Genomic DNA, 13,316 nt, shown 5'->3' with positions numbered 1-13,316 from the left:
TCTGTTATAATTTTTTAAAGTTATGCTAAAATATATTCATTAATAAAGGATAAATTTCCATGTATAAGAATAGCCCGAAATTCCTGAAAAAAACGTAGTAATAAAAGACTTTTGCCCCACTAAATATCAAAACATTTTAGAAGGTTTTTGCAAATAAAATAGTGTAAAACAATTTCAGATGCATACAGGTCCATCAACAGAGAGAAACTTAGAATCCCGAAATCCTACATATATGCTCATATTAAGTACATAATGAAATGCACTTCTAATCAGTAGAGAAAGAATAGGTTGATATTAGGCCAGTTTTTTGTTGAAAAAAAATAAAGATTAAGCAAAAAGTTAAACCGATTAACCAAAAGTTCTTATTCTTATATCTAGGCAGAAATAATGATGTTTAGTAAATTTGACTATTAAAAATCTAAAACAAGACTGCAAAAGCAGCTCCCCCAATTAAAAAAGAGAAATAAATGTATAGAAAACAAAGAAACTGAAGGAATAAAAAATGCATAACATGTACAATAAAGTATAAATTATATGTATATAATATTTAAAAATACAAAAGATAAAAAAGGGAGAAGTTTAAATTGTTTGCCTAAAATTGTATAGCTAAGAAAGCAGTATGACAAGCTTGGAATTTTACTGTTTGCTGAGAAAACATGTACTGCAGGGCTCACAGTACATGTGACAAATGGCAAAGTGTTGGCCATAGGGGCAAGACAGGACCAAGGACTAAACAGAAATTTGTAAAAATGATTAAAATGTCTTTAATATGTGCTTATCCTTTATTTGATCCAATAATCTCATATTTAGAAACTTACTCCAAGGAAATAATCAGATAACTATTCAAAACGGTCTTTTAAAAAACCACAGTTGTGAAAACATAAACACCACTTAAGTATCCAACAAAAATGTATTGATTAAAATAATTATAATGTATAGCCAGATTAGAGATACAGATAGATATTCACACATAGGCATATAAATTTGTTAATTTCATCTATTTTAAGAAATTAGATTACAGTATATTTTATATGCTTCTATTTATAAAATAAAGAAGCATATATACATAGGAATGTGTCTGGAAATATCTTAAATTCACTCCATAAATACTGATTAAGTGCCTAGTATAGAAGGATAGCATAGCATAGCAGTTACAAGCGCTGACTGGAGCCAGACAGCTGGAGTGAATCTGGAGTCTGCCACTCACTAGCTGTGTGGACTTGGGCAAGTTACTTACGCTCTCTCAGTGGTAGAGCGCAATGAAAAAAAAAATGTAATAGAGTGAGGAAAATAAAGAGATACAGTATGGGAAGTGGTATTTCAGTTAGAGTGGTTACAGGAGACCTCCCAAAGGCTTCAGAAGAAAACCATAAGTGAGGGAATGAGCGCTTCTTATATCCAAGCAGAGGGAACTGCGTATGAAAGAGCCTGACGCTGGAGCATGCTCTCATGGTTCCAGGAGAACCAGCAGACCAGGGTGGCTGGGGCACAGTGAATTAACACCCAGCTGGTCATGCATGGCAGGTTTCGTGGACACTGGTTTTTCATACTTGAACACATTCATATGGTTTGGATTTTTGCAATTAGCATGAAGTACTTTTACAATAGAAAACAGCAAATATATTTACATTTGGAAAGATGAAAATAATGTTACTCACTTTTAATTACCTTCTCTCCAGTGAGTATTAACGATGCTTAGTTTCCTAAAAATACACAATCACATTTTCTAAGCGAAGTTCAAAGTCATCTGCTTTTTCAGTCAATCACAGGAGCACTTAGCAGTGAGGAGTTCTCATGCTTCTGTTTGGGGCAGTGCTGCTTTAGTATTTTGCTCTTTACTTCACCTCAACCCTCCAACAGTGTTCGATTAGAAACCATTTTTAACTTTAAATGACTTTTTTAAAATTGGCATTTCCTTCATGTGCCAAAAATTATGAGCATGTATTTTAAAAGTAGAAAACGAATTTGATCAAACATTTTGCTTGGCTAGAAAGGTTTTCAGTAGTTCATTAACTGCAAAATAATTCCCCACTGAATGCCAGAGATCCTGTGCAAGATGTTGCCTGGAGCTGAATAATATGTGTTCACCTTTTAATCACACTAACAGAGGGGAAATGGAAAGCAAGTCCACCAGTATTCAACGTACAGTCTTTATTTTAATGGAGAGGAGCTGAAGCGTAAATAGTACAAAGTATCAGATAATTCAAAAAATGTTTATGGTTTTGTTGGGTGTGAGTATAGCTTTACTATACAGGTATTTCTAATAATCTTAAAAATTCACTCCCTTTCAAATAATGAAACTACATTGTTAAAACCTGGTACAAGTTGGCAGTCCCTCTCTTTTTCCTTTTATCTGTTTCTGCGTGAACTTCAGGGTAGTAATTGGCAGTATTCCTTCCTTCCCAGTCTATATATTAATAATTTTCAAGAACTATGGCTTAAAAAATGGCTTTTTTGCTTCCATATTTACAGTTAGTTTACTTCACAGCATTACCGATATGGGATGGATGCTAGATACCATTTACTGATCTGTTTTACGCATCTCTGGCTTCATAGCTGCACAGTAAGCAAGCTGAGGGCAGGAAATAGTGTCTTTTTTACATTTTTATCCTGAGCAACTTGTGCAGTTCTTGGCATATAATAAATGTCTAATATTTGTTTGTTGAAATTAAATGAATCCTGCACCCAGTAATGTTATACTTTACAATGTAATAAAAAATAAATTTGTGATTTTATTTCAATAGCAATTTTATTCTAGTTTTGATTCTCCAAGCCCATTAAAAGGGTCAACTGGGATGCGGTATAGTTTCACAAACGTGTTTCTTTTATTAATGAGTATCATTCTGGTCTAATTTGTATTTTCAGTTTTACATCCTTAATGTTGAAAAAAATTTTAAGATTAAATCAGAAGTCATTACACTGAAAGATCACTAATTATTCTGAACTAAAATGGGCCTTGTTCATTGTTTGGCTTTGACACCATTATGTAAACCTGAAATGTCTGGTTTGTTTTGCTTGGGGGAAAGATACAGATAATCAATCGTGCCAGAGATTTAGCAGGATCAAATGAATTACCCAGTCTGTATGCCCTGTCTACCCCACCCCCACCCTTGATTCTGTGGAGACAGTTAATTCTCCTGTAAGAGCAACAAAAACCTGAGAAAAGAATATTTAAAGTAAATTATTGGTATTGCCAATGACAATATATATGGCAGAGTGTTGCATAGAATATGCTTCTCACCACTTCTCTTTTTCTATCTGTATTCCATTAAAACATGTAGGTATGGCATTCAGTGTACAGATCAATGGCTACCTGTGGACTTACCTCTGTATAATGCTTTTCATTTTCTGAAATTCCCACCCGTGTAAAAAAAAATTACAAAGTAAAGATATAAATAAGAATAAAGAGACTTTGGTTACAATATCAAGGAGATTGTTCTTCCAATACCCTCTGCAAAACACAAGGGCAAGTTGCTACTAGAAAATGGCATCGGTCTTTTTCATGGGGTTGTAGTTTTCTGCCTTTAGTAGCCATTTCTGAATTTCATTAAAGTAATAGGAAAATTTTACAGTCTCTGTCCTCTTATGAGGTACTTGCATTCTGTATTTGAACCAAAAAAATCACCTCTGTCCATGCACAAGTCATGAACCTCCTCACACTGCCTGTATAACACATACTCCCTCACTGGATACAGCAGCTCCAGGCTTTCTTATTTATTTATTTATTTATTTATGTATTTATTTATTTTTAGTTTTTTAGACGGAGTCTTGCTCTGTTGCCAGGCTGGAGTGCAGTGACATGATCTCGGCTCACTGCAACCTCCAACTCCGTGGTTCAAGCGATTCTCCTGCCTCAGCCCCCTGAGTACCTGGGATTACAGGCAAGCGCCACCATGCCCAGCCAATTTTTGTATTTCTGGTAGAGACAGGGTTTCACCATGTTGGCCAGGATGGTCTCCATCTCCTAACATCATGATCTGCCCTCCTCGGCATCCCAAGGTACTGGGATTGTAGGCGTGAGCCACCGCCCTAGGCCCCAGGCTTTATTTTTAAATTCTGCTTTCTCATATCAAATAGGCTACCCGTTGACATCCAATAAAATATCAACTGAAATTTTTTATTTCCATCTGAAACTTCGTTTATCACCAGTTAGCAACTTAAAGTTTTAAAATTATTCTGTATCACAGTTTTTAGGAATGTTCTATATATGACACATTACTTTCACTTCAATATAGTTTTGTGGGTGGGTGCATCATAGTAGGAACTGAAGCAGAAGAGAAAGTTCATTAAATAATCATTTCACACTTTATAATATATGCACCTAATAAAAGCATTGAAAGATTTAAACTATTCCAGGGAGACTATTCATAAAGGCAGCTTGAAATATGACTTGAGCAATTATAAAAATATATTTATCAAATGCAGGCAACCAATCTGTGTATTTCAAGGGAAAAATCCTGTATTTAAACTTTGACTTCACTTACCTGTCGGTATAGCCAAAGTTCTAACATTTCATTTCTACTGCAAACTTACCACTATTTACTTTGCTTGTATGATACTCTGTCTTAAAAAAAAAATCCAGCTTTATAGCAAACATTAGGTGACAATTAGACTGCAAATGTATGAAATAGTTAAATGAAACAAGCCATTAGACTGGATTTTATTTTTAATTGATTAACAGCATAACAAAATTGATTAATATACTTTCAAACATATATCTACTTTGTCTTTCCTTTATCACTGATAAAGTTCACATATATCTTAAAGCATGTCTGGTAAGGTGTTAAATATTTTATTAACATTATTAGTAAAAACCTGACATTTAAACTTCTAGGTCTAACACAGAGAGTATTGTTAGACCTCTCTTGGTAATCCCTTGGTATTACCGTTTTTGCATTGGGAAGAATCACTCATGTAATCTCTTTTCAAAAACAGACATACGACAGTGAGTACCCATTGCTTTGGAGAACGTTTAACAGATTTTCTTTGTGTTTTTTTTTCTGTTGTTTTTTCAACAACTTCACCCCAAATTTTTTGGTATGTAGAATTCAAATTTTCTGGGCAATATGGGAGAAAGTTAGCATAAGGCATGAACATCCAACGGGAAAGAAAATGATTTGGATCCCAACCTCTTCCTTTTTAGAAAGAGCCTGGACAAATGATCTTGTTCTGATCAAGCCCACTATGTAAGTCTAAAATCAAATAGTGGGAAAATGGTTGTGCTGCATGGTGTGTATGTGTGTTTTTAAGCTGTGTCGTGAAAAAAGCCAGGTAGGCTCTTGAGCAATCAGTATCTGGTAGCAATTTGGTGGCCTTCCAACCTCAAGGGACTATGTCTGAGTTACAGGTCTAGTGCCAAAAAAGACCATCCAAGACACACAATTCAACATCAATAGTAGCAGCTGCAGAATTAAACAAAAGCAGTTCTTTGAACTGATTTTCACTGGCATCACCAGGGCTTCTGGCTTGTTTCACAGCAGCAGTAGTGTGGCAGCATGTTTTGGAACAGACAGCATCTGATTCCAACTGCATATTTCTCAAGTTCTAAATTGACATATCTGCATTCTGGCTTTAGGAATGAAATGAAAGCAAAAGGGAGAAAAGCTTCTTTAAGCCAAAGACAAACCCTGATGAGGGTAACCAATGTGAGCTCTCAGCAACCCATACTTCCGGAAGCTGAGTGAGTGTCTCCGTACTGAATGGGGGATCAGAGAAGCATATCACTTTCAATTTACTTATTACACTCTTATGCTGTTAATTCTCTTCTAATAGAATATTTGGACAAATCAGGACTCCAATTTGTTTTGTTTGTTAAGGAAATTTACAGGAACAAAAAATAGTTGAATAAACTGCAGTTTCTATCTTGGCAGCCACAACCGACACCTATAATCTTTCTAACATGGGATAATGATGGCATTTTGGATCAAGTTATAAGTGTCAACTAGGATGTTGTGCCTAATAGTTCTCTAAATGTCCAGGCAGTCCTCTTTCTCCAATAAATGCTTATCTGAGCAAGTAGCCATAATTCCCTTCAGGAAAAAGACTGGAGAAATCATTATTATACATGATTTTTGCAGTATTTTAGGATCCTCTCTCATGGGGCCTCAACCTCTTTAGTCAATGGGTTCCAGATCTGAGAACTGAGTTAAGAATATAAACTTTTAAATTTTATTAGGATGATTGCCTTCTGCCTCCTAGTTACAAATTCTAATTCATTCTGATCTTATAAATTAATAAATACCTTTACTGACTGACCATCTACCTTGCCCCTCTGAAAACTGTCTACTAAGTATCTTCACAGCTCTCTGTAGGAAAGGTCCTCTGGCTGACACCTTAAGCTTGCCACTGATTGTAATAGTTGTTCCCACATTGCTTCCAGTATTAAAACGTGTTTTCTCTCATTTTGTGGTCCCATTATATCCATTGTTTCTAGGGAGCCCATTTCTATAACAGAGTCTCCCAACTTTATCCCTGGCCTACAGAAGAGAGCTACCATTGAGCTTCTCAATAACACTGGTACCATTCTTTACCAAGTTGCTAACTGGCATGACCTTCAGGCTCTCCTTGAATTATGACCAGCTTGTGTATTTTCCAGAGTCACATAGTTTATCTAGAATGCCCACTTCTCTAAGCATTTTTATTATTTCCTCTATCTGATATGTACTTTTTAAAAAATTTTTTTAATTTTTTGAGACAAGAGTCTCGCTCTGTCTTCCAGGATGAAGTGCAGTGGGGTGGTCTTGGCTCACCGCAACCTCCCCCTCCCGGGTTCAAGCAATTCTCCTGTCTCAGCCTCCCGAGTAGCTGGGATTACAGGCACCCACCACCACGCCAGGCTAATTTTTTTTTGTATTTTTAATAGAGATGGGGTTTCACCATGTTGACCAGGCTGGTTTCGAACTTCTGACCTCAAGTAATCCACCCGCCTCAACATCCCAAAGTGCTATAGGTGTGAGCCACTGTGCCCGGCCATAGATTTCTACTTAATACTAATATAGTGTAGGCCATTACTTTTCCCCAGCTTACAAGGCCCATCCTCACAGCATGATACCACTAGAGGTCTTACGTAGGACTTTAAATTCTTTTCTAGATAGAATGTTTCCATATCAACAAACTTTCTTTTTTCGAGTTTTATATTCCAACTCCCCATCTTAATTGAGCACTTCAAGATCAGTTCCATATGTACTCTTATGGCTATGGCCAGCACGTGCTGGCTAGAACCTGTAGCTCCATTTGCATATAGTCCCTTTCCTCCATCAGCAGGCTCAGATCAACCCTTCTGTTGTCTTATGAAGCAGAAGTCTCTCCATTAGCCTCAAGAAAAGGGACTTGCTAGATTTTACCAAGGAGAGTTCCATTTATGCAAGTTCATAGATGCGTTCTGAGTTCTAAGGTCTTAAGTGCATCATATCACATATCTCCATCCAAGTGTTCGAGTCCCATTTCTTCTCAATTAGAGCCCTAACTCTGCTACAAGAAAATTCCTAGGATTGAGAATTGAATCTTCTCTGGAGCTCACCTCATTCTCAGCTTTTTCTGTTCTCTGGATGCAGGAGATGGAAGTGTCTTTATATGCTGCCAAGGAAACTGCCAAATGTTCACTTTTGAGCTGTATTTAATGATTAATCACTCGCAGCCTGTCTTTCTCTAAGAAATTAGTACTACTCAGAAACAGCCATTTAATTCAATTGTCTTTACATTTATTAATTTTCTTGTATCTCTGAAATACTCAAAATAGTGCAATCATTAACACATTTCTTTCTATCCAGTTTGCCATCAGTACAATTCTTAACAATTACACCACCCCTACAGTCCAGTAGCTGTACTTCCCGCCAGTTGACCAGAGGTGATGTAGTTCCAAAATCTCCTTTTAGAACCTTCTTTCTAGGTCACTTCTAGTACTGACTCTTTTAGATCATCTCTATATAGAAACTGAGGAGCTATGTATGCAGATTATGCTGGCTATACTTGGGGACAACCCTTGACAGGAAGTGACTGGCAGAGGGATAAGTTTAAATTCAATGGAAGTGCAACAGAGGCCTCAGACCTTCAGGCAGTTCTACAGACAGCACAGGAGCTAAGCTGACACTTCAGGGTTTTCCCAAACTGAGGCACAGGGGCCCGGCCTTGTTCCCCCTACCTCAACCAGACATTGGATGCAGGCTGCTCCAGAAGAAGGGATACAGCCTTTAGGTGAGCGCAGTTGAATGAATGCAACTGTGAGCTGCCTGCCAACCATAGCCTGGAGTGCCTCTTCTCTGAAGGGAGTGTTCTGGCTGACATGCTGTAGCATCTGCTATACAAAATTATTTCAACTACCAAAATAAGATGGACAAACAAAGCAAATATCCACATAAAAATTCTAGAATAAATATTACATTACACATTTTCTGAACAAAGGAAAAGAGCACAGTAGAGAGAAAGAGAAGGATAAGGTACATTTTCATAAGCCTCTTCTCACCGGACATCATGCCTTGTATATACTATGTATTCAATAGATATATGCTGAGTGAAAAAATGAAAAAAAAGAGATTTCACACTCAATTCTATTAAGAAAACGCATGCATATATTACTTAATTCTGAACATCTTCAAGAGGGTTTGCCTCACTCATGCCTATTGTCATTCATTAGGATGTCATTCAAGTAAATGATGTTATGTTTATGTTATCTTTACACCAGACTGTCCACTTCTTCCAGGAGGAGCTCTAATTGAATTATAACCTCCCTTTCCTTCCTCCCCCTCCCCACCCCAAACCAGTGCTGAATATCAACTCATAGCAACAATCAATTTGTATAGGTACATTTTACACTTTGGAGGAAATTTACTGTTCTTAAACAATACAATGCAGGCAATTGGACTTTACTTCTTTTGACTGAAAATAAATGCAAATGAAAATGAATAGAAGTTAAATATCTTTATTAAATTCATTATTTTTTAGCTTTCATTGGCCTGTATCTAGTAATGTTAATGGTGTCTTAAAATCAATGATTAAATATGGGCTTTGACATAACTTTTTAAATATTCAACCAATATCATAATTTATATCAGTATTTACTCATTTTTAACTTTCAAAAGAACTTGATTTTGTCAAAGTTTTCTTAATATTTACTTCAGATTAAACTTTTTTCTGTTTTTAGCTATTTTAAAACTTCTCACCAGGTGTCTTTAGATTTCGTAATTGTCATATTCTTTAGAAGCATTTTACATTTGATATATTATTCTATTTTTGTATACAATGTCTAACCATGCTCCAATAATAAATCATAAACTTTAATTGAAAGGAGCTATTGAACTGTAAACATAAAATACTTACCTACAGGCTATATCATGTAGTACTAACTGTAAAGACTTCCAAAAATTTTTATATGCTTCATAATAGAAAGATTATTTTGATAAGAAATGTTATTTATATACTAGTAAAATATTAAAGGTTTATTTCGCAAAACTTTTTGAACAGCTGTTGTCTGGTCAAAGCTGTTCTCTGGTCAGAGCATTATACTAAATAACGCAATAAATAACATTTTATCTGTCTTCATGAATGTTATATTGAATTAACAGATTATGAAAATAATTTATCATAATACAAAATAAAATAAAATAAGTAAAATAAGGTGAATATAAGCAAAGAAAAATGATCAAATTATTCCAAACATAGGGATTGGGGAAGATTGTATATTAACCTCAAACAAAATGTTTATCTCAGATTAGTGTAACTGTTTGTTCCTTCTCTGTCTCTCCCACTAAGCTGTGAATTTATATGAGTGGGCTGGTGAGATGAATTGAGTCTCCAGCTCAGTATTTCCTATGCCTACTACAGATTTCTGAGCTAACAGACAATCTTCTAGTCTTTAGGTGGATTAAGATGTAAATTATCCACACCTTAAAAGATGAGTGCCAGTTCTATAAAGGTCTTTCCAAGGTAAGTGAAAGGTGTTGGACTGATTGCACAAGTCTGTTGGTGTATGTTTAATGCTCCACTTGAGGAATGTAGAAGGAAATGTTTCGCGAGTGAAGTATATAGATAGTTTATAGTATAGAATGCCTTGATATCATATAGAATGCCTTGAATCCCATACAATAGAATCATATAATTACTCATTTTGTAAGTAAACTTCTGAGAATTGTCTTTGTAACAGCATAACATAATCTGAGAGGTCATCAGTCTATTGGGCTACTTAAGTCACATCTAAGTAATGGATTCTCATTACTAGCCTTGTTAACTCAGAAGATAAATGGGAAATCAAGAAATGGACTAATTTTGTTCTGTATTTCAATAAACCACTTCCAGAAATAAGGGATTAAGGCAACTGGAATACATTTTTAAACCATACCCTTATTAAACATCTGTATTTTAGATAAAAATTATATTCCTTGAATATAAAAAATCCTCCTATATTGTTTCAATTAACAATTCTTTGGAAATACTGATTCTATGGTTACTTGCATCACACAAATCTAATCTTATTTGAAGCCCTGCATTAGCTAAAGTGAATTCAAATCTGTTCAGTAAATATTTAATATATATCTAACTCAAAACTCAAAATTGAAATTCAGAATTGTGGAAGGCAATATCTCAGATGTTGAGGGTAACCACCGAGTTTGAAGCCCCCTTCCTCACCCTACTGGAGTTTAACAATTTCTTCCATGCCTTGTCCAAGGTGAGAATTTATTACAAATTTGAAACTGGAGGTCTTTACATGACTATAGATTTTACCATATGGCCACTTGGGAAAAAAATAGTAAAATTTCTAATAATTTTCTGAAATTAAACTGCTTTAAAAACCTACCAGAGACTTCCAGTTTTAACTCCAACATGTGAAAGCCTAGGAAGAACAAGAAAAACCTTGACACACTGAAAAATCAATGACTTTTCTTGGATTCATCAACAACAGCCACTCCAAAATTGGGAGAGACAGGTGACTTCAGATAGTCAGATGAAATCTCCTTTCCTATAGCAGAAGCAGTAGAACCACAAACTTGTAGAGATACTTACATTAATTTTGTTTAATTAATTTGAAAAAACCCTAAAATTGCCAAAACCATTCTAAGCAAAAAGAAGCCAAAGTTATTCTAAGCAGAAAGAACAAAACTGGAGGAATCACATTACTGAACTTCAAATTATACTACAGAGCTATAGTAACCAAAACAGCATGGCATAAAAACAGATATAAAACTGGCATAAAAACAGGCACATAGACCAATGGAACAGAATAGAGAACTCAGAAAAAATTCACACACCTACAGTGAACTCATTTTTGACAAAGCTGCCAAAAACATACATTAAGGAAAAGACAGTCTCTTCAATAAATGGTGCTGGGTAAACTGGATCTATATGCAGAAGAATGAAACTAGACCCTCTTCTCTTGGCATATACCAAATGAAATCAAAATGGATTCAAGATTTAAATCTAAGATCTCAAATTACAAAACTATGACAAGAAAACGTTGAAGAAAATCTCCAGAACATTGGTTTGAGGAAAAATTTATTGAGAAATACCCCACAAGCCCAGGTAACCGAAGCAAAATGGACAAATTGAGTCACATCAAGTAATAAAGCTTCTGCACAGCAGAGGATACAGTCAACAAAGTGAAGATGCAATCCACAGAATGAAAGAAAATGTTTGCAAACTACTCATCTGACAAGGGTTAATAATGAGAATATATAAGGAGCTCAAACAACTTCAGAAAAAATCTAATAATCCCATCAAAAAATGGCAAAAGATTCAAATAGACATTTCTCAAAAGAAATCATACAAATAGCAAACAGGCATATGAAAATGTGTTCAATATCACTGTTCACCAGAGAAATGCAAATCAAAACTACAATGAGATATCTCTCACCATAGTTAAAATGGCTTATTTTATTGGCAATCATTTATTGCCAAAAGACAGGCAATAACAAATGCTGGTGAGGATGTGGAGAAAAGGAAACACTTGTACACCATTGTGGGAATGTAAATTAGTACAATACTATAGAAAACAGTTTGGAGGTTTTTCAAACAAAATAAAAATGTAGCTACCATATGATCCAGCAATCCCACTGCTGGGTGTGTATCCAAAAGAAAGGAAATAGTATATCAAAGAGATATCTGCACTGCCATGCTTGTTGCAGCTCTGTTCACAATATATAAGACTTGGAAACAATCTAAATGCCCATCAACAGATGAACAGATAAAGAAAATGTAGTACATATACACAATGGAGTACTACATATACAGAATGAAGAACTATTCATCTATAACAAAAGAATCCTGTCATTTGCAACAATATGTATGAAACTGGAGATCACTATGGTAAGTGAAATAAGCCAGGTGCAGAAAAACAAACATCACATATTCTTACTTATTTGTGGGATCTAAAACTCAAAATATTTGACCTCATGGACATAGAGAGTAGAAGGATGGCTACCAGAGACTGGGAAGAATAGTGGGGAAGTGTAAAGGGAAGGTGGAGATGGTTAATGGGTACAAAAAAATAGAAAGAATGAATAAGACCTGCTATTTGATAGTGTAACAGGTTGACTATGGTCAATAATAACTTGATTGTACACTTAAAATAACTAAAAGAGTATAATTGGATTGTTTGTAACACAAAGGATAAATGCTTGAGTGATAGACACCCTATTTCCTATGATGTGATTATTGTGCATTGCATGTCTATATCAAAACATCTCATGTACCCCATAAATATATATGCCTACTGTGTCCCCAAAAAATTAAATATAAAAAATGTCAAATAAAAAATATTTTAATTAATTACTAGATGTTGAGTGTGAACTACCACAAGTGTGAGAGAGTGTTGGGAGCCTCAGGCTTAAGAGAAACTCACACTTTCATTTCCTGTCTGAAGTGACACCAGATTCTCCCAGTGAAAATCTGAGAAAGCTGCCATTCTAAATATAGCCTAGTGAGGACAGAAGCAATCATGGTGAAACCTGCTAAGTGTCGTCTGCATAACAAAACCATTTCCTAGGGGGAACGAATTTATCAGAGCCTTGTTCCAGGACCACGAGGGAAAGCCTCGTGGTTCTAGCCTCTTCTAGTCTTTCTGTCTCAACAGGTATGGGTGGCTTAGATGGAAAGATGGGAAGCTGTTTAAGAAGAAACATATTTGAAGGTCACAGTCAGAAATACAAATCCACTAAAAGGCTAAGACTTAATTGAAAGATTGTAAGTTGTTTTTCCTCTCATCATCTCACCAATAGGGCATCAGCATAATACTGAATTACCACTTAAAAAGTTGCAATACATAGACTTTCTTCTCTAAGTAGAATAATTTAGTGAGTCTAGAAGATGGAAACAAAAATACCAGAGAA

The sequence above is a fragment of the Gorilla gorilla genome, chromosome 1 (genome assembly GCF_029281585.2).
Source record: "Gorilla gorilla gorilla isolate KB3781 chromosome 1, NHGRI_mGorGor1-v2.1_pri, whole genome shotgun sequence".
NCBI classification, from domain to species: Eukaryota; Metazoa; Chordata; class Mammalia; order Primates; family Hominidae; genus Gorilla; species Gorilla gorilla.
The sequence above is the reverse complement of the archived record's forward strand: the minus strand, read 5'-3'. Positions refer to the sequence as shown.